The following is a 6,000-nucleotide window of genomic DNA, read 5'->3' on the forward strand; positions in this document are numbered from 1 at the left end:
TTTAGATCTGTCTTCTTGTAGCTCATGTACTAGCTCCTAGTCACGCGCCCTGTGACCACCCAGTTTTAAAGGGACAGGTGCGCAGGGATGCATGCATGTGCCCCAGCATCCAGAGGTCTGTTCCACTCCCCCTTTGCTCCAATACAGCAGTTACAATTGATTGTAACATTCTTGTTGTCTGCCACTAGGGTTGCACTCTGCAGTGGGCATGACGGGGCTTTTGGTGGCATGCTATCAGCTTCAGCATTTGTTCCTTTTGGTGGCTGGTCAGAGCCCATATTTGGCAACATTTTAGGTATCTGTGAAGCCTGGATTTTTAGCCAGCAGGGGTCAGCTAATGGAGATAGTGATTTGTTAGCCAGGAGGGGATTGTTAGCATGAGGGCTGGGGCATGATCTAATTTTGCGGCTTTGTTATTTGGCCAAGTGCACTGTTTTATTTAGAAATTCTGGATTTCTTCCCATATGTCATACGATTGGGGTGTGTGACAGACCCAGGCCAGTAGGGTACAGGAGTCTGGTAGAGAGCAAATATACTGGTCGCTGGCAGAGTAGTTTTCTGTTCCCTGAGTGACCAGAGCAGGGGCTGCACTAGGGTAATCAGGAACCTGCTAGAACCAATTCAGGCAGACAGGCTGATTAGAACACCTGCAGCCAATCAAAGCAGGCTAATCAGGGCACCTGGGTTTAAAAAGAAGCTCACTCCAGTCAGGCCGGGGGGGAGCCAGAGGAGAGGAAGTGCGTGTGAGGAGCTGGGAGCAAGAGGCACAAGGAGCTGAGACTGAGAGGGTGTGCTGCTGGAGGTCTAAGGAGTACAAGTGTTATCAGACACCAGGAGGAAGATCCTGTGATGAGGATAAAGAAGGTGCTTGGAGGAGGCCACGGGGAAGTAGCCCAGGGAGTTGTAGCTGTCATGCAGCTGTACCAGGAGGTACTATAGACAGCTGCGATCCACAGGGCCCTGGGCTGGAACCCGGAGTAGAGGGCGGGCCTGGGTTCCCCCCAAACCTCCCAACTCCTGATCAGACACAGGAGTTGATCCAAACTGTGGGGAAGATCACTGAGGTGAGCAAACTCTGCCAATAAGCGCAGGACCCACCAAGGTAGAGGAGGAACTTTGTCACAGGTGTAAAAATCAGCCTATAATAAAACCAACAGCTCATCTGCTTGAGAACTGCATCCCTCCCAATACAAAAGAATATCCCGCCCAGAGCAGATTGAACATTGCAAAAGCTGTCGGGTCAACAATTACTTAGACTCTCATTGGCTGTTTGGTTTGACTATTTTTGTGTCTGCTTATTATTTGCTCTTTGCTGATTTGGGCCAGTTCGAAGGGTTTGTTTTTTTGTTCACAGGAATGTTTGGGGAATGTGTTGCCAACTCGTGTGATCTTATCACAACTCTCATGATATTTGCTGTTTTTCTTAAAGTCCCAGCTCCTGGAGGCATGAAATTTGGTGAGAAACTAAGCAGAAACCTTTCTAGCCTTCATTACTGCAGAGAAAAGCTTTGAAATGTGGCCCAGCTGCAACCTAAAAAATACTCGAGGCAAATAAGAAGAACCTCACCTTTAGTATTATAATTATTATTATTAATTAAAAATCTCACCGTTTGAAGCTGATCATGATTTGGGGGGGTTGGTTCATGACTTTTGAATGCTTGGAGTGGGCAATAGTGAACATCTGCCCCTTGTACAAAGATCTGTGTCTGCCTTCATGTATCAGAGGGGTAGCCGTATTAGTCTGGACCATTTACTATCCTCGTTAATCTTAATTTAAGGCTTTTGCCATCCCATCGGGGTGCAGAAATGGTACCATCTGCCTTAGGTGACCAACCACACCGCAAATGAGGCAGCTGTGACGCGAACATTTCCTCCTGTAGCCAGCTGTGTTCTTGCTGGGAAAGGCCCACTGCAGATTGGCTCAAACCAGAGAGACTCTAGCAGTCTGGATCAAAACCCAGCTCAAGAGATCAGAGTCTGCCCTGGGGACAGCTGCTGCCTTGAAACCACACAGTTTCCTTCACCTGATTTAATTTAGTTCCTCTTCTTTACTTAGCAGCAGGTTCTGCCACACTTACGGCCAGCGGTGCCTTATTCCATGAGTGACCCTGCTGGAATCAGTGGGGCTATTTGTGCTTAGTATTAGATAGGGCAGGAGTTAAAGGAATGGGGGGAGCACAACACTCCTGTCGTGCTGCATTCGTAGAGGGTATTCCTCATTTTGGCTGGAGTGGTATGAGCTCTCCTGAGTCAGGGGATTGCAACCTTGCCCTAAAGGGAGTGAAAGCAACGGGGGGCAACATCCGGACTGCGTCACAGATTAAACGTCGCAGGCAGACATGTGATCATTCGCCTCAAGCTGGGCTGTCCTGGCATGAAGTCTCAGAGTCAGGGGTCATTTTGGTCTGCACTCTGCAGTGCTGGTCACATTTCTTCTCAGCCTCCCCTCCTGAGTGCACCCCTCCTGCAGGAGTTTGGATGCCCTTTAAAGACTGAGGCCATGTCTACATCTAAAAGTTTGCAGCGCTGGTTGTTACAGCTGTATTAGTACAGCTGTATAGGGCCAGCGCTGCAGAGTGGCCACACTTACAGCAACCAGCGCTGCAAGTGGTGTTAGATGTGGCCACACTGCAGCGCTGTTGGGCGGCTTCAAGGGGGGGTTCGGGAACGGGAGAGCAAACCGGGAAAGGAGACCAGCTTCGCCGCGGTTTGCTCTCGCGTTCCCCGAACCCCTCTGCAAACCGCAGGGAAGGAGACCTGCTTGCTCGGGGAACGGGAGAGCAAACCGCGGCGAAGCTGGTCTCCTTTCCCGGTTTGCTCTCGCGTTCCCGAACCCCCTGCAAACCGCAGGGAAGGAGACCTGCTTGCTCGGGGTTCCGGGAACGCGAGAGCAAGCTGGGGAAGGAGACCAGCTTGATTACCAGAGGCTTCCTCCTTCCACGGAGGTCAAGGAGAGCGCTGGTAAGTGTTTACATTGGATTACCAGCGCTGGATCACCAGCACTGGATCCTCTACACCCGAGACAAAACGGGAGTACGGCCAGCGCTGCAAACAGGGAGTTGCAGCGCTGGTGATGCCCTGCAGATGTGTACACCTTCAAAGTTGCAGCGCTGTAACTCCCTCACCAGCGCTGCAACTTTCTGATGTAGACAAGCCCTGAGGTAGTGTCTCAGCTGTGTTAGCATACATTAAACTGTCCCTCTGCTCCCTGAAACATATCTTGCTTTTCACCACATCTGGGGTTATAGGTTCAAAAAAGGAGGGCACCATGCTATGGGTGTAATTAGATATATGCATATTGCACAGGTCACACTGCCTGCTGTTCCCACATTGGGCATGCAGATTGCATACACTGCATGTGCAAATGGACACTTGTACACCCAAGCCACCCTTTGCGTGCCCGACTGCATGAAGTCCTTGTGTCCATAGTTACTTTACATACATGTGAATGCATATAGTTTGCAAGATTGAGGCAAGTGTGGAGAGCACATCCTCAAAGCACACAGCTGCTTTCGAATGCCTTTGTCCCTACAGCATGAAGAAAATTTGATCACTGGCCTTTCCATGTGCCAAGCCTCCTTCTGACACTATTGGTCATCTCTCGGAGGTTCTGTACTTCAATTTTCCACAAGCGCCCAGCAATGCCAAATACAAGCTGTGTATTTTGCACCTGCCACTGAGCAGCCCCTGCCCTTTGAAATGGCAGCCCCTGATGTTTTGATCTTTACGTTCCAAGCAGAGTTGATCAGACAAAAGGGACAAATATTTTACAAACTTTTTGGGATTTTCCTCCATCCCCAACTCGAAGTTCTTCTAGTTTCAAAATTTTAAATGTTCAAGTTTGGAAAACACTGACCAGCTCTAATTCAAATCCTCCTTGGGAAGGATAAAAACATACCTTGTTTTAGCTGGAAAATAAGCATGTGATTTCAAAATGCAAGAGGACGTTTACTGTGATGGGTGCCCATCTGTGGCTAACTCCATACAATACCAACAAACAGTTTTCTGGTACCAAAACCTCCCCCACATCCATGACTTTTAAAGGGACAGTTCAACAAAAACACATTGGATAGTTCAGTACATCTCTACTTACTGTTTTTTGTGTTTTCTTTCTTCCTTTCTTTTACTTTTTGGGCTTGAGGAACTAAATAAGAAATGGCTAATTAATTGGAAGATTTCAGTTCTAATCAGCCAAAACAAATCAAACTAACAGGACATTGTATCTCAGAAATTATCCGCATGTTTTGTTCACCACTGATGCAAATGGACACAATTCCATTCACGCCAATGGTCTTGGGTTTACTTATCCCAGTAGGGCGAATCTGGTCCATTGATTTCAGTAAAAAACATCTTGTCCTATGAGCCCCAAACAAAGGGGGATCAATCAGCCCACCTGCCTTATAGAGAAAGTGGATGAAAACTATATATCGAATATACATGTATTGGTATCGGTGGACTTACACCACTGTAAATCTGGAATAAAGCAGCAGTGACTTGGGTCCATAGAGCCAAAAACTTCAATGAGTAGGTGTAGCAAGGCTGAGTGGGGATAGTGAGGGACCATTACACTCCTTTTGGAGGGTGGAGCCTAGATAACCCCGCCCCCCTCACCGGAAGTACTGGGGTGTGGCTGGAAGTATAAAAGGCTGGCCCTGCAGCACAGCTAGGGGAGAGCCTGTGGAGGGGAAGGACGCTCTGCCGTGTCCCTGAGAGGAACTCTCATGGGGCGGTGCCCAATCCACAGACGCCGACAAAGTGTGGCCCGGAATGCCTGCTGCCATCTACCCTGAGTTGCTCAAAGAGGCCTGGAGGCTAGAGGTACCGAGCCCCACGGTGGCAGGAAGTGGCCCAGGGGCAGCCCCGAAGCAGCTGGCTGCAGAGCCAAGGGTGGCCCAGTCGGCGTTTTGCGGCTGGATCCCTGCCGACGCTGGGGCAGCCGATTCTGCCCCTGCCAGGGCCCTGGGCTGGGATGTGGTGGAGTAGGGTGAGCCCGTGTCCCCCTGCCACCCCACCCCAGGGTGGCTGACCCCCTACACCGTGAAAGGAGGCTCTAGCTCTGAAGAGGAGCTTACCACTCACCTGTAGACTGTTTTCTTTGCTGGCTGCCTGAGCTCTCCCCAGGCTAAAGTCAGCCCTGTAAGACTGTTTTGCTTGCTGGCCCCTGAGCCTACTCAAGCCCAGGCCTAGCTGTAAAGTGGTTTGCTTGCTGGCTACCTGAGCCCCACCCAGACCAAAGCCAGCCATGAGACTCTTGCTTGCTTGTAGCTTGTCCCTCTCCAAGCCCAGGACTCAGTTCCCCTGGAAGACTGTTTGTTTGCTGGCTGAACCCAGCCCTGAGACTGTTTTGTTTGCTGGCTGCCTGAGCTCCACCCAGGCCACAGCCAGCCCGAATAGACTTGGTTTAAGGGCTGACGGCTTGAGACACCCAAACCCAGGCAAAAGCCTGACAGGGACTATTAATCATCCAACCCTATTAGGGGCTCTTGCTTGCCTCGCAGACTCTGGTCTGGCCCCACAGGACCAGCCTGAGTGGCCTCCCTCCGAGAGGGAGACTGAGGGACCATTACAGTAGGATACAATGAGCTTCCTGCACAAGGCCCTTCAGATGATGGATTCTCGTCACAGCGTAGGTTTGCTGGTAAATCACACCATGAGAGAAATGCAGTTTCAGAATGCAGGCCAAGCCACTACAGATCTGCCTCTAGAAAGAGGTTTCATACTTTCCTGAGCTCAGCTTTCTGAAGCTGCACCTCTCCCCACTAAAAAAGCCCCTAGAAGCTGTCTTGGGAACACAAGTTTTTCATTAAAATCCACATTCTGGAACCTTTAATTACAGTCCGGATGAAGCCCCAGCCAGCACAGTAGGAAACTGACATCAGAGACTAGCTTGCTCAGTTATAAGTTGAGCCCTGAAGTCTGTACGTTTAGGACGGAGTTTCCAGCCAGCCTTTAAGCTCGTTGAGCAATCAGAGTAAGAACTTTTAACCAGCAGTGAAGTCG

This window comes from Gopherus evgoodei, chromosome 13 (assembly GCF_007399415.2).
Source record: "Gopherus evgoodei ecotype Sinaloan lineage chromosome 13, rGopEvg1_v1.p, whole genome shotgun sequence".
Taxonomy (NCBI): Eukaryota; Metazoa; Chordata; order Testudines; family Testudinidae; genus Gopherus; species Gopherus evgoodei.